The following is a 27,665-nucleotide window of genomic DNA, read 5'->3' on the forward strand; positions in this document are numbered from 1 at the left end:
AGAGGAAGCAGGGAAGGAGGGTCTTCTTTTTCCTCAGAAAAGAAGCTAAGAAGGCTGCATCTTCACTGTCGAGAGGTCTCTCAGGCTACGCCGTTCTCTAACCTCAGGCCTCACCTTCTCTGGGACGCGGTTTGGGTGACCTGGAGTGAAAAGGTGGGCGAGATGCAGTGTACATGTGGGGGTCGGGTGGGGGTGTTGGACGCAACGAATGTTAAGCGTACAACCCACCCACCGGCCCTCTGCCTCTCAGCTAGGTCCCTTGGGGAGCTGCTGCAGTGGTTGCGCAGCTGCAGACCCGGCCTCAGCGAACTCGAGATACAGGGATCCGAACCACACCGGGAGCATCTACCACCGAGCGTAAACGGGATTACCGGAGTTGGTTCCAAATCACAAGCCAGTGACCCTGACCGCATCTTTCTCTACATGCACCCGCGGATTCGGACCCTAAACCCGAGAGCCCACACTTGGCCTTTTTGTCTTTGGCATCTAACCTTGGCCATACATCCAGGGAAGTTTGGGGCGTCAGATCAGCGCCCTTCAGAACGGACCACGACCCAGACCGACTCGATTTTCAACCGCCCTTCCCACCAGGCTCCACCACCCCAAGGCTGCTCCCGCTCTCCCGATACGGCTTTGGCCGCCGTGCCTAGTCACCGCTGGGTTGCCCTTCGAGGAGCCTCTGCCAGCGGTGAGATCCGCACCGCCACATCGCAGGCAGAACACAATGAGCTGGTCTGCAGTCCGGGTCGGAACTGCGCTTGCGCGTTGCCGAGGGACCCGCTCAGCCTGATTCTCACAGGTCCGGGAGCTGCGGCGCTTCTGCTTCGCAGACTCCACTTCCCAGAAGGTGTAGCGGCGGCAAGCGCCGGCCTCCGCGCGGGGCGGGGAAAGTGACATTGCGCGCCTGCGCAGGTAGGGTCCCCACCCCCACCCCGCCAAACTACATTTCCCAGGGGCTCGCCTGGTCGTCACGGTTCCCCAGGCAGGTAACGCCCCCACGCGCTCATCCCCACGTGCGGATTTGGTTCCGTTCTGGAAGATAGAGGCCAGCGAAAAGTTGACAAAGGGATACGGGAGGTCGGTCATGCCGGGGGGGGAGGCGCTTGATCCGACGAGGAGCGCGGAACCGGGACGCGCCTCAAATTCTCAGTAGGAGACAGTCGAAAAGAAGCGCGCCCGAGGGGAGGACCGCGCGCTGACTAGAGAAGGCAGCGGGGCCATGCTTCGGCCACGGGGACGCTACGGATGCTAACAGTGGGTTCTGGTGTTTGGGCCGGAGCGGGGTTCGGGCGATGAGTGGGATGCGGGGACCAGGTCGACGGAGGTGCGGGCACATGACTGAGGAGGCTGCCGAGGGAGTTCAGGACTCAGCGGATGCTGGCTGGGACCAGAGTGGTGGCCACAGGACAGGGGGCATGGTGCGAGAAACGTCCACGAGGTAGAATAAATTTGGCTCTCCACGTCTTAGCCTGGATGCCAAGGAGTTTGTATTGTACAACCGGCTGCTGTTTAGAGAGGTGGTATTTATTTTTGTGGACAGTATTTTGAGGAGGCGGGCAAGGATGAGATAAAGTATAGATCTGGAGACCTCCAGATCTCCAACTGGAGATATTTAGTTGCCTTTGAATATGTATTTTCCGGGAGCTCGGGAAGTAAACATGAAAGGGTTTTAAGTTTATGCCCCTCCCCGCATCGCCCCCCGCCCCACCCGCAAAAAAGAAAAAAAAAAAAAAAAGCGCCAATAATGGGACCTGAGATTTGTCAACTAGGGAACTGTTGGCCACATCTTAGAAAGCAGTGTTTACTTATGGCGTTCTGTTTTAGTTTTTATTGACGATTTCATTCTGTAGACACCTTTGGAGTGTCTGCTTGGGTCAGGCACTGTTCCAAGGGCTGGAGAAATATTGAAAGCGTGGCATGCTGCAGTACGTGGGGTAGCAAAGAGACACGGTTGAGCGACTGAACAACAGCACTGTTGCAGGTTGAATTCTACTAGCGGTAGTACTCAGTAAACAAAATATTTTATTAGGTAGTGATGATACATCGAAGGACTGATGCTGAAGCCGAAGCTCCAATACTTTGGCCACCTGATGCAGAGAATTCACTCATTGGAAAAGACCCTGATGCTGGGAAAGATTGAAGGCAGGAGGAGAAGGGGACGACAGAGGATGAGATGGTTGGATGGCATCACCGACTCGATGGACATGAGTTTGAGCAAGCCCCAGGAGTTGGTGATGGACAGGGAAGGCTGGTGTGCTGCAGTCCTGGGGTCGCAGAGTCAGTCACTACTGGGCAACTGAACTGATGACACACTTAGGCTGTTGGGTTTAGAGTGCGACTGGGTGGGGAAGTGGGGATTATTTTAAGTAGCATTTGGAGTTCTCTTTGAGGAGGTAACATCTGAGCAGAGATCTGAAGGTAGTAAGGAAGGAAAACATGTGAATATTTGTGAAGAGAACAGAAATGCTGACCAGAGATGGAAGCGTGCTTGGTGAGTCTGTGGTTTAACAAAGCCACTATGACAGGAGAGGGCACAGTCAACAAGAGAGAGTGGGAGAGGAGATTAGAAGGGACTAGAGGGCTTGAAGGCCATGGTAAAAAGTTTGGATGATTATTTATGTTATAGGAAACCATCAAAGGGGTTTGAGCAAAAGAGTGGTGTGGCTGAATACATTTTGACAGAATCACTGGTCTGCTTTGGGGAGAAAAGGCTGTGGTAGGGCTAGAGCTAATACAGGGAAAGCAGTTAGAAGGCTATTACAGCAGTGGGGTAATAGGAGGAGGAGAGAGCCTCCTACAATTATATAACCTTCCTACAAGGCATTTGCTTTGACAGCCCAAGATAATGGAGATAATTAAGGGCTCTGGATGCCATGCTAATAAGTTTGGATATTGTTTATATATATGAAAATGATAATAGAATATTTATTTAGCACTAAGTATGGGTTGGGCACTAAGCATTTTACATTACTACTGAATGTAATCCAAAGCTATAAGGTCTGCACTGTTAACAAATAAGAAAACAGACAGCGATATATTAAGTGCCTTGTCCAAGGTCTCATGTCTAGGCACCAGGAATCCTGCCCCTGCTGGGAGAAGAAATGTGCAGAAGTTTCCTCTCCTTGTTGCCCAGGATGGCTGAGCACTCACATATGAGGACCCGAAGCTTCCAAAACTCCTGAAAAAGTGAAACCTTCATTTATTTGACCCATTCCTCCTGCTGCTCCCTCTAAGGGTTAATATTTTACCAATTTTGGGTTATCACATCTATCTTATAGGCTTCAGTACATACTCCTCTCCTCCTTGTCCTCTGCCTCCCTTTGAGCCTTTAATTTTGCTACTTTTTCATTTTTCATCTATTTTCTGCCTATCTCTCTGCTTCCTTCTTCCCCTTCATTACTATCTCTTGAGGTCAGGTGGGAAACAAGAAAAACAAATATATGAAGGGAAAGGAAGAAGCTGGTGTAAGGGAGAGACATTTAAAATCTAAGTTTCTGAGGTTATAATTAATTCAGTGTTTCATTCCCCCTTAGTCCTTGCCTTTTTTTTTTTAAACTCTGTAGAGGTCCTGTAGCCCACAGAGATCAAAATGCTGTAGTTCTAAACACTCAAGAATCCATGAGAAACCTCCTCCATTGCTATCCAGAAATATCTTCTGTACCCATTGTTTCTTGATCACCCCTCTCCCAGTGGAAAGTTTCCTTCCTCCTGTTGAAAAAGATCCCTGTGGCCTCTGCCTCTGCCCTAGATCTGATTTCCCCACTTTGAACTGCACGTTCCCTCCTCTCTTCACTTTCAGACTCTCCCATGCAGTGATAAACATGCTCAATTCTTCTGCCTTAAATCATACAAATGCTCCTGGCAGATTATTTGTTGGCTAAATCAACACCTTTCTCAAACCCCCCTTTGCTTGCCTAAACTCCACTATAGAGGCTGGAAGAGCTAAATTTTTTTTTCAGACTCCTTTGCTCCTAGCCTCCATGCAACACAGCAGCTATGGTCAATGAGATGTAATCAGAAGTCTGCTGAGGGCTTCTGGGAAAACCTTTTCTGATAAAAGGCACAGATGTTGCTGGTGTTACCCACCCCCTTTCTTCCTGCTTTGAATGCAGATATTTTACGTGAACTATGGGAGCCGTCCTGTGACATGATGAAAAAGTCATAACACTCAAGGCACTGAATTATTTTGCCTTTGGAACAATGCCAACCACCTCCAGATTAGTTATGGGAGAAAAATAAATCCCTGTTTGCTTGCAAGCCATTGTTATTTGGGCCTTCTGTTGTAACCAAAAGCTTTCCCTCTCTCAACCAATCTCCCTCTAATTACCCTTCCTAAATCTCTCCTTTGTCAATCAAGCTATTAAGTCCTTTTCAACCTTTAACTCACTCTTCAACCCACTAAAAGTTACAGAGATTATCAAAAACCAAAGGCCATTTTCTATTTTTACCTTATTGTAGCATTTGAAAACCTATCCCTATGCTAAAATTCTTTTACTTCTATGCCACCATCTTCTGATTTTTCTGTTTTTCATTTCTTTCTTTTTTTTTTTTTTGCCTGTTTTTTCTCCTCAGATTTTACTAATTTGACATCTCCCACTTGTGTGTGCTAAGTCATGTCTGACTCTTTATGACCCCATGGACTATAGCCCACCAGGCTCCTCAGTCCATGGGGATTCTCCAGGCAAGAATACTGAAGTGGGCTGCCATGCCCTCCTCCAGGGGATCTTTCCAACCCAGAGATTAAACTCAAGTTTCTCTCATTGCAGGCAGATTCTTTAGCAGCTGAGCTACCAGTGAAGCTCCTTAGTTTAGCCTTCCACTTACTGCATTTAAAGACAGTACTCCCAGAATACCCTTTTGTCACCACCCTTCTACTTATTCAACTGCCTATCAGGAATCTTCATTTGGATCCCACTCACTCATAAAATGCCCCCAAACCAAACTCATCATTGCCCCCCAAAGTTAGTCAACTTTTTGTGTTAATTATGGCAGCCATCCACCTAAATAAATCTGAGTGCTCACACTTAATTGATTACCTAGATTCTGCCTTATCATTGCTTGAATTCTTCCTTTTCTCTCCCATCCCACTGCTAGTTTCTTAGTTTAGCCCTAGAAAAACAAAGACTATCTTCTTCAGTTTGATTTCCTAATCATATTTATCACCTACAAGCGAAATTGCTTTAACTAGTCTCATAACTATAGATCTATAAGATCTCTCCCTATGACTGTTTTGAATATAAGTTGCAAAGATTTTGTTAATAACAAAATTTTCATTAATAACAGATTAATAATAACAGATTTTCATGTCTGTTAGTGTTTAGCTTCCTTTCCTTTCCACTTTGATAGTTAAGAGTACAATCCAAAGATGTGTTTGAATCCTATGTACTCTAAGACTACATTTGCTATATTGTTTTCTAAATAATTAGCTTATTAACAATAGTTTAATGACTGTTAGTGGAGAATTAAAACAGCATGCTATTGTATTCAGATCTGTACAATTATTCTGTCATCTGGTAGCAACCAGCCAGTATTTCAGAGGAGAAAATAAAAGAGTGTAGGGGAGGACATGGAATGATCATAGAAGTTGGTAGAGATACAAAATTTTGACATAGGAGCATCTAGAAAACATATATAAGATGGTGAAAAATCAAGGATTTTCAAGCATTCATTATATTTATGGGATTGTAGCATTTTAGAGCTTATAGCACTCTTGGAGCCTTCTAAATCTAAAAATCCCTCTTTTACCAAATCAGGACACTGGGACCTGGTGAAAGTAAGTGCCTTGTCCAAGTTAGTAGCAGATCAGGACTACATACCAGGTCTTTGGGCTGTCCAGTTAAGCACTCTCACATTTTCTCTCCAGTGTGAAGTCTCTGATGTCCAAAGGAGAATCTGCAGTATAATACAATAGAACTTATCTTCAGCATGAATCCTCACTGCTTAGAACATTAGTTATTTAAACCTTCTGGTATAAAGTAAGTTTTACTTTCTGAATCAAGATTTCTCTCCACTTTTATGTGGTTTCTCTGCAGTGGTCTGTATTTTCTGACATGGTATATTATACTTCAACTAAAAAATTACTGGAATCATTACATTTATTAGGTTTCTATATTACAAGACTTATCTGATTACCACTGAAGAGTTAATCATGATGAAGGGTCCCATGTTTTCCTCACGTATGAGTTCTCTGATGCCGTGTAAGATTTGTACTCCGACTGAAGGCTTTTCCACATTCATTACACTGATAGGGTTTCTCTCCTGTATGAGTTCTCTGGTGCACTATAAGGGATGAATTCTTAATGAAGGCTTTTCCACACTGATCGCATTCATAGGGCTTCTCACCAGTATGAATTCTTTGATGCTCAATAAGGTATGCACTCTGGCTGAAGGCCTTTCCACATTCACTGCATTCATAAGGCTTCTCTCCAGTATGAATAACCTGATGTACAGTAAGGGATGATCGCCCAGTGAAATGCTTTCCACATACCATACACTCATAAGGTTTCTCTCCAGTATGAATTCTCCGATGTTGAGTAAGAGATGAATTCTTACTGAAAGCTTTCCCACACTGATTACATTCAAAAGGTTTTACTCCAGAATGAAGTCTCTGATGCTCTATAAGGTATGTACTTTGGCTAAATGATTTCCCACATTTGTTACATTTGTAGGGTTTTTCTCCAGTATGATTTCGCTGATGCAGGGTAAGAGCTGAGCTCTTACTAAAGGCTTTTCCACATTCACTACACTCATAGGGTTTTTCTCCAGTATGACTTCTCTGATGTACAGTAAGATGCATACTTTGACTGAAGGCTTTTCCACATTCATTACATTCATAGGGTTTTTCTCCTGTGTGAGTTCTTTGATGCACTGTGAGATTCATACTTTGGGTAAAAGCTTTACCACATTCATTACATTTGTAGGGTTTCTCTCCAGTATGAATCCTTTCATGTTGAATAAGGGATGAATTCTTGCGGAAAGCTTTTCCACACTCTTTACATTGATATGGTTTCTCTCCAGTATGAGTTCTTTGATGAACAGTAAGGTTCATGCTCTGACTGAAGGTTTTCCCACATTCATTACATTTGTAGGGTTTCTCTCCAGTGTGAATTCTTTGATGTACAGTAAGTGAGGAACGTTCAATGAAGTGTTTCTCACATACATTACACTTATAGGGTTTCTCACCCGTATGAATTCTCTGGTGCTTAAGAAGAGATGAACTCTGGCTGAAGGTTTTCCCACACTCATTACATTCATAGACTTTCTCTCCTGCAAACATTCTTTGAGTTTTAATTAATTCAGCATTTTGTTTACCGTCTTTTCCATGTGAATTCCAATTGTGAGGACTTTTCCCCACAGGAATAGTTTGTTGTATATCAATGATTGAACCCTGACTGGAACATCTTTCAAGTTCATTACCTCCACATGTCCTTCGCTCAGTGAGGGTTTCCTTATGAGTAATGTGCACTTGGCCCAGATGTCTATCCTGGTTTTCCTGTTGCCCCTCTAACCAATTATCAGGTTCCCAGGTTTCCCGTAAAGAAGAATGCCAGAGACCTTCCCTTTCCATTATTACCCCATAAGATAAATCTTCAGTAACTTGGGCTTCGTAGTTGACTCTTTAGTTTCAAATCTTGGTCTGAAAAAAATAAAAATTCAAAATTGTTTCTATACTAGGAGATTGAAAACTGTATAAGATGGGAATGAGAGAATGCAACTGAGAATAACTATATGGCACATTTGAGAGCTTCCAAGGGTGTCCCTATAATTAGGAAGAGAATTGGAAGGGAGGGAAAGAACAGTGAGCTACCCATAAATAACAGGGGAACTAGAAGCAGGGTAAGCAGAGGAAAGAGTGAGCCTATGCAGGAGGGACAGAGACTGAAGTCACTGACTGCTGGACAAGGCTAAATAAGGAAGATGGAACTAAGGGAAGATATACAGACAAGTTGGGATTAGGAGAGGCAGATCAAAAAGCCATGGCACATTTACCAGCAGTTTCTTCTCTCCTGCAGGCTGCCTGTAATTCTGATATTAAATCTTCATAAAACATAATAGTGTGATATAGTGAAAAGATTGTTTACCATGGAGGCAAACAAACTTGGGTTTAAACACTGGCTGTTAACACTTAGCCTCTTAAGTACTTACTTGTTTCTCTGAATCTGAGTTTCACAGATATAAAATGAGGATGCAAATAATCTCATAAGGACTAAGTAAATTAATGTATATAAACTACCCTTAGGGAACATACTTGTCAGGAAGATAAAATATTGGAACATACTTGAAACTTAAACTCTCAAGGGAGGATGGCATAGTCTCAAAGCTCTTCCCTTCTGCCCAAGGAGCCTGATTTTCTCACTCTGTTTAGGGAAGAGAATCCTACCCTTTCCTAAACACCCATTCCTTGAAGATAAGAGCTAGTGGCAGAGGCAGGTAGGGGAGAATCTGTTGAACTGCTTGAAATGGGGCAGGAGGGAAGGCCTTGTAACCACTCAGATTTTGTTTTCACTGATCCCATTTCTTATTCCAGACAAAATGGCCTGGAAGCAATGAGAGGCAGAGGACAGGAAACTACAGTCTGAGAATCCATTTGTCAGGTTGATCAAAATTACCAGAGCAGAGATCAACAGTGAACCAAGAGATCAAAGGCCTACAGGCAGGAGGCTTTACTGTGAAACAAAAGATATGCATGAACTGGACTTTATCCTTCTAATCTGACCCAGTTACACAGAAGAAGAGAAAAAGTGGAAAGCTAAGCAGGGTCCACCTGTAAAACACACACACCACCAAGTAACCTCAAAGAAGACCTATCCTGTCAAGTGTGAAGTACCAACAAGTGCTACCAGTAAACAACACAGAGGACATAGGGTATATATTCACACTGTTAGACAAAGTCCAGAGAGACAAAACTATTGAAAGGAAACTGACACACAGAAAATAAAAAATTTGGAAACTAGAGGTTCAAGAAATGTTTAAAATAATAAAAGTAGGAGAACAAGGGGGGAGCATAAAAATCAAATGGGAGAATAAACATTGGAAGACTAAATTGGTCCCAAGCATCAGAAGACAAAAAAAAAAAATAAAGTTACATACTAGAGAAGGTATTTGTAACACATCACTCAATGACTCAACACACAGCAAATGGTATAGGTCTCATGAGACTCAAGGACCTCTGAAGTCGTTTCTCCCCAAGGTGACACTCATAGAACAAGTCTTTGCAACCTGATCCTTACCTGGGGAGATGCGCCCAGAATGTTCTTTTTGTCATCAGGTTCAGTTCTCAATCCAGCTGAGAAATCACATTTGGTTTGGAAAGCTGATGTCCTGCTGGGGAAGAAAAACACTACGTTTGAGTTCTGAACTGAGCATAAAAATCATTCCCAGCATGTCTTATCCCTTCCCCTTCAGGGCTTCTGAGAGTGTGTGACTTCTGAGATTTCCCATTTTTCCATTCTCTACAGAAAAGACCTTTCATCTTGAGAGGACAATAAGGAACTACCCTAAAATAATGTCCTGTAGTATCAGGATTTCAAGTACAAATTCAAAAATTCCAGAGGCTGTACAAGCTGTCAGTGGTAGGAAAGATATGTAGGTTTTGAGTTACAAGAAGTCCTTACCCAGTGAAGTCCTATAGTTTCTCAGCATCACTTTCCCATACAGGTTCCTCTGAGAAGACTCTAGATGGACCCACTCCTTCCAGGTGAAGTCCACAGACACATCCTTGAATCCTGAAACTATAAATTTCTGCTTAAAAAAGAATTATGCCAATAACACCCTCTGAGGGAAGTAAAAGAAAAATAACAAAAAACAAGCAGCATTAGACAGGATAGGATAAAGAGATCTGTGAGAGAAAATGTTATCTTCCAAAACAAACAACCTCTGCAATAAAAACAGACATTATTATAAAACAATCCGGGACAGACCTAAGGAGTAATAGGGAAAGACATTGAAGGCTGCTCTAGATTAGCAGTGGAGAAGAGTAGATGGTATTCTGATTGTATCCTATTCACCTCACTGAGGAAAGGACGGATTCCCCACCCTAAATAGCACAGGATGACCAAATACATGACACACAGCACTGGACAGAAGAGATAGACAGCAGTTATTAGTCACATATTCTCACAACCTGGGGGAGGACACTCCACACCATGCAAGACCATTTGGTGGTTGTATTCAGAAACAGCGAGCCTGCATGGGCTGTGGGAGGCAGGCTTTGTACTGACAGGAGGATGTGGCCCTTGGCTACCATAGGAAGATGTGATTGGCTTGTTAAAACATTTTCGAGCTGGTAGGAAGATAAAAAACCATTAGGTTGAGGATTAGTACAAGTGTACCTGGCCAGAATGACGGGAGCCAGCTGGGTGGGGAGCCTTTCCCACTAGGTGGGAGCATATCTAGTGAGAGCAGGGGAACTCACAGCTAGGTCTCTGGAGCTCCCTAAGGTTCAAAGCTGTAGAGACACCACATGGAATTTTAGGCTTTACAATAACTGGGTGGAAACTCCAGTTAGTGGGGGGAAAGCATGTGCAAATAGGATAAATCTAGAATGTGGCTGGTCTGTGAGACAACCAACAAAACACCCAGCTTGACTTGAAAATGGCATTTCAAACCTATAAGCCCATTTGGGCCTTGTTTTCCATCTCTTAGACGAGGAAATAAAACTGTGAGAAATCACTATGTTTGATGAGTGTGATAGTTAATTTCACGTGTCAACTTGACTGGGTTAAGGTATGATCGGAGAGTTGGTAAAGCATTATTTCTGGGTATTTCTGTGAGAGTGCTCCCATTTGAATAGGTACATTGAGTAACAAAAAAGGTGGAAGGGCAGCATCCAATCCACTGAGGGCCCACACAGAACAAAAAGGCTGAAGAAAAGTGAATTTGTTCTCTTCGCTTGAGCTGAGATAGCCATCTTCTCCAGCCCTTAAACATAGCTCTTTTAGTTCTTGAGCCTTCAGACTCAGACCAGGACTTAGACCACCAGTCACTGGATCTCACACCTCTTGGTTAGGAGTGGGACTGCAGCACTGGCTTTCCTGGGCCCTCTGCAGTGCAGATGGAGGGTCATGGGAACGCTTCATCCTCCATAGCTGTGTGAGCCAACTCATCATAACCTCTCTGTATATCTACATATATCCTATTGGTTCTCTTTCTCTGGAGAACCCTAACTAATACAAGTAGGGAATACTAACTGACTGGCAGTTACACTAAATGATAACTCACCTTGTACTCATTTTTTTACCAAGAGGAGATTCATATGCCTCAGCTCATTTAACCCAAAGGACAACCTGCCAAAGCGATAGAATTAAAGTCATCATTTTACCGACGAGGAATCTGAGGATCAAAAAGGTTAGTACATTCAAGATCATACAGCTTGAACCGAAGGCCATCCAACTCCTCATGTTGTGAGGAGAAGGCCAAGAAACGATCCCAGAAACTCTCAGCAAGCACAAGAGTGAGAGAAAGACAGAAAGGGAGATGGAAGAAGACTCAGGACTGCAACTCGGAGGAAAAAGGGTTTCAAGGAAGAGGGGCTAGTCAACACTATCAGAAGTCAGGTAGGTTGGATAGCATGATGGTTGAAAAGAATGTCTGATTTGAAAATGAGCTAATTTCAGAAGAATGATGAAGGAAGAAGTCAGCTTAGAGTGGATAAAAGAATAAATGGAAGATGAGGAATCAGAAGCAGCCAAATGAAATTACTTCAAACTTTGTGTGAAGATGAGTAATAAGACTGTATGAAAAGAAATAAGGAATAAGTTGTGGAAATAAAGCAATGGAAAAGGTTGCATTTAAGGACAGAGAGCACTGTAATATGTGTATAAGCAAAAGAGAGGAAAGGACTGACAAGTTCAGAGATGGGATGAAACCAATTTCCAAGCAACTTGGATATTTTACATCCTACTGGCTACGAACTCTAGAAAAAGTGTCAACCCTGAGGCACAGAATTTACTATATTTCTTTCTACCTCATTATTTATTTTCTCCTAGTACTTTTAAATCAACATATCAAAATAACAAAAATATGTTAAAAATTATTGACAAATATTGTCAAGAAAAGTAAAAGTAGCTATTTGTTGTTCAGTCACCAAGGCATGTTGGACTCTTCACAACCCCATGGACTGTAACATGCCTGGCTTCCCTGTCCTTCACCATCTCCCAGAGTTTGCCCAAGTTCATGTCCGCTGAATCAGTGATACCATCCAACCATCTTATCCTCTATCACCAAAAGTAGCTACTAGTAGTATATAAATATATGGCATAAATTCCATTTTATGAAAGGAAAAAAAGAAATGAGAAAAATCATCAGTTTGAAAAATGTTCTAAAGAAAAGGGAAGAAACAAGAAAGCATAATAATGATAAATCATTAAATAACAAAAGAAAGACTCAATACATGTATAACAGCAAATGTAAATGGGTTGGCTTTATCTATTAAAAGAGAAAAGCAGTAAAATTGGCTTAAAATACAATTATTTGGCACATACAAGAGGCCCTAGAAAATTACATGGACAGAGGAGCCTGGCAGGCTATAGTCTATGGGGCTGCAAAGAGTCAGTCGCAACTGAGCAACTAACACATATATACATATAAGAGACACACATAAAACATAAACCAAAAAGTTTTAAAAAGTGGGGATGCTAGAGAAAAGACATGGTGGCTCAGTGGTAAAGAATCTGCCTGCAATGCAGGAGATACAGGAGATGCAGGTTCAACCTCTGGATCGGGAAGATCCCCTGGAGGAGGAAATGGCAACCGACACCAGTATTCTTGCTTAGAGAATCCTATGGACAGAGGAGCCTGGTGGGCTACAGTCCGTAGGGTAACAGAGTCAGACATGACTGAGCGGCTGAGTATGCACACACACAGACAAGATACAGCAGGCAAAAGCAAACAAAAAACAGGGAGGAGACCATATCAATAACAGATAAGGTAGAATGTATGTGGAAATAAAATATAAGCCCCTTTGTGAAAAAGGTAATAGATCATAAATATGATACCCTCTTTCTGGGCTTCCCCGGTGGTCCAGTGGTTAAGAATCCACCGATCAATGCAGGGGACACAGGTTCAATCCTTGGTCTGGAAAGATTCTACATGCCGTGGAGCATCTAAGCCCACAAGCTGTTATCTACTGAGCCCAGGCACTGCAACTACTGAAGTCTGCGTGCCCTAGAGCCTGTGCTCTGCAACGAGAAGCCACTGTAATGAGAAGCCCACGCCCCCCAGCTAAACAGTAGACTGTGCTCACCACAACTAGAGAAAGCGGTGTGCAGCCACAAAGACCCAATTCAGCCAAAAAATAAAACAATAATAAAATTAATTAAAAAAAAACAATGCATTAAAAAGCAATAATAAATATGATATTCTCTTTCCAAAATTAACCTACTTTCAATAAGTTAATAATAAGGCAAAATTAAAGCCCAAATTTAGACTCTGATGGGTTATATGTTGCTCTTCTCTACCTTCCTAGATTCTTCTCATGCCCTTAAGTGCAGAACCTACTACCCCCTCCACTCCTGCCACAGGCCGCAGAGCTTGTCCCTACTATGAAGCATACTGTGGAACCCTGGGTAGATTAGTATAGAAAGCCATTTTAAAAAGCTAAAGTGAAACTTAACTGTATCAATCATAAAATGTATTTGATGCTAATCTCTTAAGATGTTTTCTCCTTTTCTCCTTTCCACTTATTATGGGTTTTTTTCTCCCCAGCACTACATTAAGCTCATGGTAAATCATGGTATTTGAAATAAGCAGCTTCCTAGGTTTATCTCCTTCATGCAGAGGTTTCCTCAAATACAAAACACAAGAGTTTCTTGATATTGTTATTCTTTAAAAAGGCCAAACATCAAATGGAATAAATAGGAATATTTTAATAATGAAAATATACTTTATAAAGAAGATACAATAGTGATGAAGTTTTAGACATCACAGTAGCACAATGTTTTCAGATATAATTCTCAGCAACCCAGTGTCTTAATTTTTTTTAACCAAGTCACAACTCTGGTTAAATCACAATCACAATAGCAACAAAAATTGAAACACCTCAGAATACACTGACTAGGAATAACAAAAGCCATAATGAAAGATCTGAATAAAAGGAAGGGTAATTTTTTTTTACTCAATAGGAAGAATATTGTAAAGATGGTAATCTTCCTCAAATTGATATAGTTAGTGAACCCAAATCAAAACTGCATATTTTTTAACAGTTTCTGCTGAACTTGACAATAGTTAATAAAATTTGACGCTAAGGATAAATGTATATGAATAGTACAGTAACCAAAGGAGGTGGGGATGTTCTTTATAAAGTAACTAAATTTTAAAACAAATAAAATAGAGTGGTACTACAGTAGAAATAGAGCAACAGAACAGAATTCAGAAAAATAAACTCAAGTGTGTATGTATATGTATCTGAATATGTTATATGTAAACATTTTATATACATACATAAATTTAGTGTATTACCTAATTTAGTGTATCTAATTTAGTGTAAATTTAGGTAGTATCTCAAATCTATCAAGAATAAGCAGAGTACTCAATATATTATTTCAGTAGGTGCACAACAATTTGAATGCCATCTCCTCAAACGTGCCAACCCAGTGCTGCCTAACTAAAGCAGACTCCGTGTCACACTCAGCCGGGCCACCCTAGATTGTTTGGTGACCACAGCATGTAACAACATCCTCAGTGGTATTTCTTCTTCTTCATTGCTACCTCCTCTTTCTAGAAGAGAAAATCAAGGAGGAAAGGGCTTTGTCTGTTTCATTCACTACTACCTTCCCATCATCCAGAACATTGCTTAGCACATGGTAGGCAGGCGCTAAAAATCTGTTTAATCAAAGGATAGATGATGAAATGTCTCACCACACCATATTAAATGAAGTTAGATTCCAACCTCATATGTATACAATAAATTCCAGATAGCTCAAGAAACTAAATTTAAAATGATAAAAACCAATAGAAAATGTAGAAAAGTATTTCTATAAACTTAGGCTACAGAAAACCTTTCATAGCAATAATTCCAAAGCCAAACAATGGAAAAGAAATGTTAACTGCATAAAACTTTATTTGTAGCCAAAGATTATAAAAAATTTTAAAAGAAAGCTGAATGACAGGGAACAAGAATGGCGATTTACGGCAAAGGACTAATACCCACTTCTTTTATATACAAACAACTCAACATAAAAATGGACAAAGGACACAAAATGGCATCTTAAAAGGCTAGAAGAATGTACATCCACAGTCATTTTTGAGAATTTGAGACCTAGAAGTATATCTTATAACCTTATCACCTTAATTTTTTTTACAATTGTATGCTTAGTATTTATATTCAGAAAAAGAAGATAAAACTTAAAGGCAAATGCAAGTTATACTTGGGCAATTCACAGTCACACAACTGGTTAATATAGGAAAGATGGAAATATTAGGAAAGATGAAAGAAGGAATACAGTTCTAACACTGCACTGATACATCCTAAATCAATCACTATACTCTATGAAAGTGTCAAGGTCATCAAAGACAAAAACTCAGAAACTGTTCCAGATTAAGGGAGACTAAGGGGACAGGACATTTAGATGCCAGGTGAGAACTGGATTAGTTCCTGGGTCAGATAAAGGACATTTGTGGCAAAACAGGACTAAGATCCCAGGTTTAATCCCTGGGTCAGGAAGATTCCCTGGAGGAGGGCATGGCAACCCACTCCAGTATTCTTGCTTGAAGAACCCTATGGACTGAGGAGCCTGGCAGGCTACAGTCCATAGGATTGCAAAGAGTCAGATATGACTGAAGCAACTTAGCATGCAGCATGCACGCATTTTAACTAAATAAAATAAATTCAAGGCTACTGACAACCAAACTGAAACCTTCATCAACTAACGTCTTCTGAGTGCTCCCCCACTTAAAACTTCCTCCTTTCCAGAAATTCTCTCTGATAGTACCTATTTTTGTGAATTATGTTGCCTTTTAAAACTGAGCTTGATCACACTGAGGAGAGAAAGTAGTACAAAGAGAAATCATGACAGCTAATGCTTGTCCTCATGAAGTCTTTAGACTGGCTCCTTTTATAAATAACCAAGTGACATATTCAAGAGACTCCTAACACATGACCTTATGAATAGAGAAACACCACAAGTCCTTTAGGATGGCAGACGAGGTTAACTATACCTAAACTTAAAAGGTAAAACAAAAAAACACCTAAGAACTGAGTTTCCTGGGTCAAATCCTCCTGATGTCTTATTTCCATTTCCAGAGAAGCAACAACTTCAAGTTCTAGCAAAAACTAGTAGGTTCCATTTCACGCAGTCTCTCACAGCAAAAATAGCCTAGGCTCCTTATTCACTTTTTTCCTCTGATTTTTTCTGCTTCTTTTCAGAACAGCTCTCATCATGCCAACTCCCTTCTTTAAATTCCTCTGCCTCCTCCTGTACTCTCATGCTGGCCACCCCACCCAACACACAAACTCCTCCTTCCCGGTACTTGACCCCACCTTTCTCTCTGATTCCCTCTCACTCCCAGGCCCCTGCTACCTTCACTCCACCTGTAAAACTTGTCACCTACAAACTGGTACTTGCCGTCTACCTCTACACATGCGCTGCTGCAACTGCTGACCTTCAAGACCCCCTGAAAGGAGTTCAGGGTAGAGATCAGTTGCTTTATATTTCCCAGATCTGTCCTCTGGGAAAACTGGCAGAACAGGTCTTTACACAGTTATCTTCAGGAGACAATATTATGAGCCCAGTTCTTGCATCCTGTCCTAGAAAAGCACTAAAATCCTTCATGGTGACATCTGCTTCTTGTGACTAGCAGTAACCTTCTGCAAAAAAAAAAAAAAAGAAAAAGTGCTTGATTGCATGTATTCCCCCTTCCCCAAAACCACATACATACTAACCTTCCCCCTACCTCTCTGGAGCAGTTTCTAAGAGCTATCTGAAATGCTGCCTTCAGTCCTCATTTTGCCCCAAATAAAATTTAACTCACAATTCTCACGTTGTGCATTTTTTTTCACTTGACAAACTTTAAAACACCAAGTATAGTGTCTGGAATAATGCTAAGAATGCCTACAACTGAGCTAGTACTTTCAACATTCCAGGAACCAATGCTGGGCTCTTTTTACTTTATTTCATTTGAACTTTCACCACACCTATGAAGTAGGTATTATTAAATGAAACAAGTCCAGTGAAATTCTTATCAGTGTCAGGTATCTGGCAAACACTCAGTTAATGTTGTTATTTCTGTCATCACCATGAGGAACTAATGCTTAGGAACGTCAAGTCACTCACCCAAGACAGTGCAGCTATTAAATAATAGTTGGAATTTAAACTTGAGATGCTCTGACTTCACTACAGCAAATCCTCTCCACGTATCTCTACCCAGCCCTACTTCTGGTCACCACCCTGATCTCCTCTTTCTCCTGAACCCTGAAAAATCTGGGTCCTGGAACTCTGACAACCTGGGTACTTAACTGTACTTGTTCTTATTATTGTATATATGTGCAATCATCATGACTGTTCCCTGTAGAAATGTGACCTCTTTTGTGTTTCTGGAGAGTCCACAGTGCTATAAGAAACTACAAGGACCATCTCTCACATGATTTCTGTTCCTTTTTAGACCCCTGAACAGCACCAACAAATTAGCAGGCCAAGGCATCCAGCTGAATAAGGAACTGGCAGCTGAGAACAGAACAGAGAGACATTGAAAGAGAGTTTTGTGGAAAATGGGCTTCCCTGGTGGCTCAGAGGTTAAAGCGTCTGCCCACAATGTGGGAGACCCAGGTTTGATCCCTGGGTCAGGAAGATCCCCTGGAGAAGGAAATGGCAACCCACTCCAGTGTTCTTCCTTGGAGAATCCCATGGAGGGAGGAGCTTGGTAGGCTACAGTCCACAGATTTGCAAAGAGTCGGACACGAGTGACCTACTTCACTTTCACTTTGTGGAAAACATCCAACATTCAGAGATCTCAATAGTTCTGTTTTCTGTGGTGAGGCCCACCTACACTTCAGGAGCAAGGAGCAAGGGAGAGGTTTGAGAGAAAAATGAGCTCACCTGAACTCCCAAAAGTGGAGGCCCAGCAGCCATTGCCTTCTCCTTCCTTCCTGTGGTGTCCTTCCCAGGGGATGGGCAGGATCCAAAGATGGAGCTGAGGGAAGGAAAAGATGTGAGAAACAAGACTCCTGCAAAAAAAAAAAAAAGGAAAAAAAATACTGAGAAATGGAATATTGCCTGCCACATCAGTAAACAAAGAATATTATAGTTATCAGGATTGCATCCACCACCAGTGACCTGGTTAGCCTGGAGGGGAACTCAGGAAAGAAAGAATACTTGCCATCTAGCAGACATCAGACTTTCAGCCACTCCCCACAGTGAGCCGTGAGGAAACCCAGGGTGTGAAAACACAGGATACTGGCCCCAGGTAGCTGAGGTACACATCAAAGGAATGATTTCAGTGAGCCCTGACCTTTGCATCTTCCCATGCACAGAAAAGTGCTATGGTTTTCTCTAATTAACAGATTAATTTCTTTAATCTTTTGACATTCAGACTACCTGCCCTTTGTTGCAAAACTCCTATATACCCGAGCTCCTCCCCAGCCTCCTCAGAGCAGCTCTCAGGATTACATGAGATAGATGCTGCCTCCCAGGCTTGGGCTTGAGGTCATAAAAATTTCTGCTGAATAAAACATAACTCCCAACTATTAGGCTGTGAAATTTTTTTTTTTTTTTTTTTTTTTTGTCTACAATATAACACCTACAGATAAGCCACTTAAGTGTATGGCATTTATGTGAAGAATACCATGAAAAATATCATTTTATTTACTGATCAACCTTATTTAAAGAAAGCTGAACAAAGAGAGACATACCATCTTCCTGGATAGGATGTCACAATATCCTAAGTTGTCACTTCTTTGAAATTAATTTATAAACTTAACACATTCCCAACCAAGTTATACCTAAATAATAATCTTGTAAGGTTAATTATGGAAAAGATGATCTTTTTTAAAAGTTAATTGTGTTATGAAACAATAGCCAGGAAATTTCTGAAAGGGAATAACAAACTTGCCCTCCAGCTATTCTAGGATTCCCTGGAGGAGGAAATGGCGAGCCAATCCAGTATTCTCGCTGGGAAAATCCCACAGACAGAGAAGCCTAGCAGGCTACAGTCCATGGGATAACAAAGAATCAGACACGACTGACCACACACACACAATTAGAACACACAGTTACTGCATAGGGAGAATCACTCATTCACCAGATATACTGTTGAACACCTACTGTGTACCAGGCACCTATTCTTAGGGCAAACAAAATAAACCCTCCACCCTCATGGATGTTATAGTCTAACAGGGAAAAGGGTCAACAGAATAAATTAAAATCCTACCAACACAAACAGTTCAGAAAAAAGTTTATACATAAGAATTCAAGATATGAAAAAATGTGACAGCTCACATCAATGAAGAAAATGTCATGGTCCAAGTGCAGGTTGGAAAAGAACTTCCAGACATGAGACAGAATGAGAGGGAAATAAAGTTTATTAGAGTGGGAGACGCTGTTAGAAGAGTGGGCCAGCTCAAGGGAGAACCGGCCCTGAACAGGAGTCCTTAGTTCACTTAGGTATAAGGAGTGGGATAGGGGTCTTGCAGGTCATTTGCTGATGGGATGAGGCAGGTATACTGGGTTGCGTGGGTGGAGGGGAGAGTAAGGCAAATACCTTCTCCCTGTGGGGTAGGAGGGGAGACAGTTTATAAAGTTCAGGAGGACCCGAAATCCATTAATAGTTACAACATGGGGGAGGGAAAGATGATAAGGGTCTGGTTTTTCTGTTCCTGCATTCCAAGACCCTCCTTGGTTTTATCTGCTCTTTTGTCCTTGGGTCACCACATGTCCCCTCTCTTTATCTTTAGGGCCAATTCTTTGGCTCCTGTTGATACCCTGCTCATGTCTAACTATCTGCCTATTTGCCATTTGGGAACCCAGTCTCAAAGGAAAAGGGGTGATGACCACTCTGGCTTCTTCAGGCTGTATAGGGGCATCGTGGGGCTCTGGGTTCCCTTTGCCTGCTCTCTGTCAGGGTGCATTTATGGAGGGAGAGGAGAGTCCATGGAACGATAAGGCGGCTTGTTTCAGCATGGTCTGGGTGTTGGTCAGGGTATATTCTTGTCATACTATCACTTGGAGATGTGTTGTATTCTAGAAGAAACAAACTCAACACGAAAGTTAAAGGTACATGGCCCAAAGATTAACAGAAATAGAAAAGCTGCTAAGGAGCTAGCCAGGAGAACCAGGACTAGGCACTGGTTCGCGACATTAGTGTTTCTCTAGGTATGAGAAGATGCAAGAATTGGGGCTCATAGAATCTTTACCTGAAAACATCTGATTATCTGAAGGCTGGTTCTTCTGGGTTTTTCCCAGAGCAGAATGCCTTATTTCTGATCTCCACCCTGAACTCCTTTCAGGGGATGTTGAAGGCTAGCAGCTTGCAGGGGTCATGATGTAATCTTTGTAGAGGCAGCTGACCAGTGCCAACTTCCAGTCAGCAGGGTCCCTTCATAGCCACATATTTGACCATGCTTTGGGGGCATTTCATGGCCATTGTGTCCTGCGGTGCTGGGAAGGCTCATTCCCAGGTCTACTGAAGATTCCATTGACGAGTCACTCAGTGTGCTGTTAGTGGAGCAGACCTTGCAAGCAGCAAAAGTCTCTGGACCATACCTGTCTTACTAGCCTCTTGGTCCAGGAAATGACTCCCTCTTGTTGCTTCTTCCCATATCTAGAGTTACATTATTATAATCATTGATCTCATATGGAACTGCATATCAGCATTTTATCACAGGCTCAGTCACACATTTAGTACCGTAAGAAACAATCATCTGAAACAAGTGACATAGAAAATAACATAGCTAGCAGTTATTAGTTAGGTCACAAGTAAGAATTATAAGTCAAGAACTTCCATTAGGTAGAGTCCAGTATACCGCAGGTCACCTGACTTAGTTAAATGATTATAGCCACGTGTGAATCTCCTGGTTGTACATCAGGGAGCATCTGACCTTTATCCAAAGATTGGTTATTGAGACAAGCTTTAGAAACAAACTTAGAGTGTCCTTTTTAATAACTTAATTAATTAAACCTTTTAGCAATATAACATAACAATAAGAAACTATCTCAGAAGTAAACACAGACCTTAATTAACAGAACTAGAACTTAATATTAAGTGAAATATAATTTTTTTGTCATTGCGAGGGCATTAACCCTGTACCCAGGGAAGGCTTTAACCCATCAAATAAAAATGAGATTTGTCAGGGAGCAGGGAAAAGCCAAGCAGCCGTCTTGGATTTCCCACAGCCCTGACTCTTTGATTTACAGCTACTGTTCACCCATTTTTAATTCCCCACTTTAGGAGTAAGCTATTGTCATGTTTTAAGGACATCAGGATAGCAAAAGTCTAACCATGAGGGCTTATTTTTTGTAGAAGCAGAACGAGCTTCGTCTACATATACCATAACCTTAAATAATGTTTATTTAGTTTACCAAAGTAACAAAAGATTTTAAAAACAAATATAAACCACTTAAAGGCAAAGAAATTCATAATCTGTTATCGAAAGCTGCATTCTAAGAAAACTTTGTTCTCTTAACATATAGAGTAGACTAAATTCCAGTCTGTTACCAGTTTACCAGATAACAAACAAAATTTGTTTATCGCTTAATCTTCGAAAAGTCTTTTCCATAAATCTTGAAGTAGCAGTATTCTTGCAAAGGCATCAGAGTGAAACCATAGAAGGCATGTTTAAAATCTGATTAAATTGCAATTGACAATGTAGCCTGGTCGTTGCTGTGACTTGTAACACTTTAACATGATAACTAGAATTATAACTGACATTTTATCAAGGCATATCAGATTTTCATGAATTTCACTTAATTTCTAGGATATCTATATTAGTAACCTCAACCATACAATATAACCTGAGATGATTCATCTGTCTTCTAGCAATACTTCCCATGTAATTTAACATGTCAAATGAACTCAGGTAGTTTATTATCTCTTTGGGATGTCTCAGGGGCCCTCTGAAGCATCCCAAACTTAGCTAGAAGTCAAATGATTTAGGAAGTGTTTTCAATAAATATCAAAAGAGTTTCTAACACTCAGCCAGATAGGATCATATAAGTCATAGTGAAACAACCGTTATTCACTTAGCCAAAGTTAACAAAAGATTTCAAAGGTAAACATAGAACGGATCACTTCAGGGATAAAGAAACTTAAAATCCATTATCAAAGGCAGTTCAACACCTCAAGAAAACAAAACTCTTCCCTTGGGGTCCACTTTCCATAAAATCTTATCACTTTCTGTACCCATTACTTTGTTCTCCCATCCTGTTCCCTGTTACAGGTGAAACAGTCACCTGTAAGTCAGACCTACTTCCTTTTCCTTCCATAAAATGTAATTTCATTCCTCACACCTTCTTTACTGAAAACACACATCCTACTTTCCTTAATGAACCAAGAAATGACCTTTATATTAGCATTCTACAGATTGGTGAACAGAAATACCAGTGACAATTTCTACAAAAAAATTTTAGAGAACTTCTCAGCATCAAACATTATTCATTAATAGTCCAAAATCTCTAGTTTCTCTGTAAGAGGAAGTTAGTGTTCAGTAATGAATGTTTCAGAATCTTATTTTATTTGGAAATGACCTAGCTATTCAATAAACTTCCACCACTTACTAGCACAGCCCTAGAAATTCAGGTTACCAAATCTAGAGAGACTGTTTTAGACAGACATTTCTAAAGTATAATTATTCTTAGTAGTTTATCTAAAAGCTCATATCTAATTTACATTTTTTAGGAGTTTTTTATTTTTCTAGAGGTACTTTTCTTGTTGACAAACTTGTAACAGATATAATAACATTTTGTAACTTATAATAAACCTAGGCACAATGAAACTATTATGGTTAATGACTCTTAGACATGTCTATCAGATTAGCAAACAAATATTAATACTAGATATTTAATATTGAATATTTCCCAGTTCACGTGAATCTGAAATTCATTTAGGTTAATTTCTCTTGTATTTAGAATTGTTTGATTAGAACTTATTTCCAACTTCAGCAATATTATAAAAAAAACCCAAAAGACACACACTGAGACATACATAAATACAGACAGACAGAGATCACAGTTTTCCACTTGAGATTTAAAATGTCTCTTTGATTTCCTCCACACACACCCCCTGCCCCCTTTTAAAAAAATTCTAATTTGTCCAAGGCTGACGTCTCAGGTAAAGTGGGCTGTGTATTTCAAGGACATGGAAAGGGTTAACTTCAAGCTTTTCCTAGGCAGGCCTTTTAATAAGCTAGTTGTTCTTAACTGCATATGCAAAAAGAACCGGGTTTGCAGTTTCCAAGAAAAAAATTTCATTTTTCCAAGAAAAAAAATTTCATTTTAACCAGTTTTCTCCAGAGTCTATAGAATATCATGACCATCCTGTGTCAAAAAGTCATCTTTCCTTTCTGTAGTCATAGTTTTATAGCTAAAATATAGACCAAATAGTGCTCAAATTGACTCTGATATCAGGGGTAGATCAGCTGATAAAAATCTTGGATTGTCCCTCTGGTGGGAAGTGAGGTCTTTGTCCCATCAGAAGAATCTGAAGGGTTAAGGGAATTTGCAGGAGTGAGGAAGCTTGGTCCTTCCTCACCCTGAGAAACAAGAGTAGTTAGAAGGGAATTCTTTGGGATGTTCAGGAGTGGGGGAAGCTTGGTTCCCTCCCCACCTGAGAGATAAGCTTATTTAGAAGGGGATTCTTTAGAATGTTAGGAATTTTTGATCCTTCAGGTTTTTGAGTATAGGGAAAGACCTGGACCAAAGGGAACCGCAGAATTCTTTCCAAGAGTTCATGTGGATATGCAAGGTCAAGCAGGGGTCATCTAGGAAATCTGATGGAGACAGAGGGGGACAGGAGACAGGGAGGCAACAGAACGTAAGGAAATTCTGAGTCCTTCCCCTGCTTTTGGCAAAAACTAGTGTTTCTTTTGGGTCCCCCAGTTTGTATTGGGGCCAGGTCTTCTGCACGGTTAAAATTTTCCAGTTTCTGAGAATGTAGCCAAGGGGTGAGTCTGAGAGAGGCTCCCAGGACGTAGAGATTCCTGGGAGCAACTGGATGACTCACCATTTGGCGAGTCCCTGAAAGAGTGGAAGGCACTCTTGGGATGGCTCAGAAGCAACACCAAGCTCCTGTAAATCAATCTGGACTGAAAGGGAAAGAAGTGAAAGTGACAGGGAAGAAAGCTGAGGAGTCTGCCTTACAATCCTATTGGGGAGGCGGTGGCCAGGGGACAATGGCCTCTGCTTTGCTTCAACCACTATGTGCTTGACACGGTGCACAGAAGTTGTCTTGCTGCAGGCGGATGCCCTTGTGGCCTGATCCGTTCCGTGTCCCCCTTATCCTCACACGGGAATCTTCATGTGGCAGGCATCCTAATGGCTTTTAAGTGCCTGACCTGTGCCCACACAATATTGGTTGGCCTAGTCCTCAGTTGGAAAGGAGACACAGGAGAGACCCCCACCCATTCGGGCGGCAGATACTGGGGTGCAGCGAGCAGTGGGGCCTTTGGAACACACAGGGGGTGACCCTGGCCAGAGTTCCTCAGTCGCTTCCACAGCACTTGTCTGCTTGCAGAGGGTCCCTATGAGAAAGGAGAAGCAAGGAGGTGGGGGAAGAGGCCCCAAGGTCCCCCTAAATGTCAGCCACCAAAAATGTCGTGGTCTGGACGTGAGTCAGAAAAGAACTTCCAGACATGAGACAGAATGAGAGGGAAATAAAGTTTATTAGAGTGGGAGACGCTGTTAGAACAGTAGGCCAGTTAAAGGAAGAACCAACCTTGAACAGGGGTCCTTAGTTCACTTTTATACCCAGGGTACAAGGAGTGGGATGGGGTCTTGTGAGTCATTTACTGGGTTGGTGGGGGGATGGAGAGTAAGCCAAATACCTTCTGTCTATGGGGTAGGAGGGAAGACAGGCTATACTGCTCAGGAGGACCTGAAATTCATTATTAGTTACAACATGGGGGAGGGAATGACGATAAGGGTCTGGATTTTCTGTTCCTGCATTCTAAGACCCTCCTTGGTTTTATCTGCTCTTTTGTCCTTGGGTCACCACAGAAAGGATGAATGATTCAATAACTCAGAACAAGAGCTTACCATTTGGAGAATAATAAAAATTAGCACATAAAGTGAAGCTGAAGTACTAGAAGAAAATGAAGATGAATATCTTGTGACATATGGAATGAAAGACTCCCTAACAATGATGTCAAACATCCAAACATGAAGGGAAGGTTTGCACATCTGAACATATAAAAATGCAACATTTCTGCATAGAAGTTGAAAATGTATTTGTGTATCAGACACACGATTTAAAAACACAATGCAAACTGCATAAAAATATTCACTAGCTTTCAAATGCAAATAGGTGCACCTTATTGTTTGCATTTCTCAGAAAGTTAGACAGTAACAGTCAGACTTAACTGTGTGTCAATAAGGTACCCTTACCTTGCGATGCTTATAAACTACTAGTGTTCTACAGAGAACAGGACAGAAGGTATCAAAAACTTTACAGTATGATTTAGAAATTTCACTTGAGAAGATTTACAGGATAAGAATGCAAAGATAAATGTAGCCAGATGACCTTTATTGTTTATAATACTAAACAACCAAACAAAAAAAGCCCACAGCAACCCTGAGAAAGAACACTAAGGCCTACAGAGAGGACCAAGCGTGATACGGACATACTTTTCCTCATATTCATTAATAAGCTGACTTAGCCGTTCTTAAAAATTAGTGTAAATCGATGGTTTCAAAATATTAAATTAAAAAAAAAAAAACTTTATTCGCATCTTAAATTGTACTACACAGATAATATGTATTAAAAAATCACGGAGCTTCAGATTCACGCACATGTATTTCATAACTCGTTTTTTAAAGTAAATGGAGAAAAGGATACTAACATCCACATATTTGTTTAGAAAGCGTATCTGTGTATATAGACAAGCAGATTTTGACACTTTTCAAATGATTTTTCCGTTTTTGCGCCTGTGAACCTTCTAGTTGTCCTATAGTGAACTTTTTTTTTTTTTTTTTTCGGTAAGAGAAAAAACTGCTTTAAAAAAATAATAATAAAAGGAGAAAAGGATTCCCTCAAGCAGAAATCTGCATAGGATGGCCCTCCCCATTCTTACGGAGAGAGGAGTGACGCGGGGCCCGCGCCAGCGCCCCAAGGAATCGGAAACCACTGAGGTCCTGAGACGCGGTTTACACAAAGGGCAGGTGCTGGAGCCCCGAGACCCGCACCTTGGTCGAGAATCCCCCGAGATTTTCAAGGCGGGTCCCGGGGACAGCTCGCGACGGGGAGGAACCCAGGGTCCGAGCGACTTCCAGAGGCTCCGGCCCCTCACTTGCCCCTGCGCCGAGCTCTCTGCCCTCGCCACTCGGGGCACAGGTGGGCGAAGAACCGCGCCCGTCCCCTCAGCTCTCGGCGTTCTCAACCGGCTGGGCTCCCAGGGCAAGAAGAGGCACGCCTGAGTTAAAAGCCCGGCGCTGCGCTGGGTCAGAGAGGTCGCGGCCCATCAGCAGCCCGCCCCACCCCTCGGGCGCCTCGCCTGGCTGCGCTGGACTCCTCCCGCCGAGGCCCCGCGCACCCTCCGGACCGGGCGCTTCCCACCGCGGGCCCTGCACTCACCCTCTCCCAAAAGGAGCCAAGGCAACCTGCGGACCGATGACGCCCCTCCCGGAACCTACGCCCCAGGAAGTCGGACTACATTTCCCACAAAGCTTCGGGGCGTAGCGAGGGCGTAGGAACGCGCAGACGTGAGCCTGCAGTGGGGTGGGGCGATTCCATCCGGAAAGAAAGCGGTGGCTCCCAGACCCGCTCCTTCATTTTGGTGGCTTGTGGTTTGTCAAGCCAGAAGTCAACAGCGCGGTGGCCTTACCCCAGCAACCCTGAAGAAGCCCCCTCAGTATAGCTTCTGATTTCCTAACCCATGGGTAGGGGAGAAAGGGCAGCCAGCGTTTGCTAAGCCTCACTTTTCCTCTTCTGAAATAAAAGGAGCCTAGAGGAGTCCCTTGCAAAGTTGTGAGAAGAAAGGGTAGATTGGTAGTTAACAAACCAGATGCGTTTTTCCACGGACGGGGAGAAGGGGGATGGTTTAGGGATGATTCAAGTGTATTACATTTGTTGTGCACTTTATTTCTACTACTATTCCATTGTGATATGTAATGAAATAATTATAAAACTCACCATAATGCAGAATCAGTGGGAGACCTGAGCTTGTTTTCCTGCAACTAGATACTCCTATCTGGGGATGATGGGAGATTCTGCCACCTGAAGTCTGTTGCTGTCACTGAAGAAAACCCTACTTGGCGAAGATATGATGTTGGAAATGGAAGCAGGCTTTTCAGTGCTCCTGTGGCAGTCTCAGGATATTCTGCCTTAACTTTAATCCAGAATGTATGGAGATCTTAAGTTGTGTCAAACATACTTTCAAGACCACAGCCATTTGCAACCTCAAGCACTTGATCCTCTTCTAACACAAAGTGGATTCACAGATGGGTCACCGATCCATTCCTTCCCAGTTTGGGGGTCTTTTGTGATAGGAAGCAATACTCATCACAAACTCTTTTGAAAGCTGAGAT

General features: G+C 41.9%; 1 protein-coding gene across 5 annotated transcripts in view; it reads right to left on the bottom strand.

Moving 5' to 3' along the window:
- ZNF454 (zinc finger protein 454) overlaps window positions 1-26,751 on the bottom strand; it is a 46,311-nt gene extending 19,560 nt beyond the window's left edge. The window contains exons 1-5 of one of the 5 annotated variants that reach the window (XR_010660835.1): window positions 18,033-18,161; window positions 9,615-9,731; window positions 9,231-9,324; window positions 5,817-7,636; window positions 1,855-3,178 (exon numbers count right to left, since the gene is read on the bottom strand). The gene's annotated coding sequence lies outside the window, so the exon portion shown is untranslated. Of the gene's footprint in view, window positions 7,637-9,230; window positions 9,325-9,614; window positions 9,732-10,381; window positions 10,448-11,220; window positions 11,286-18,032; window positions 18,162-26,712 lie in introns of those variants that run through there. The other 4 variants (XR_010660838.1, XR_010660839.1, XR_010660836.1 and 1 more) reach the window with 4 other exon arrangements.
- Window positions 26,752-27,665: the final 914 nt, after the last annotated feature.

The sequence above is a fragment of the Muntiacus reevesi genome, chromosome 1 (genome assembly GCF_963930625.1).
Source record: "Muntiacus reevesi chromosome 1, mMunRee1.1, whole genome shotgun sequence".
In the NCBI taxonomy this organism is placed as follows: domain Eukaryota; kingdom Metazoa; phylum Chordata; class Mammalia; order Artiodactyla; family Cervidae; genus Muntiacus; species Muntiacus reevesi.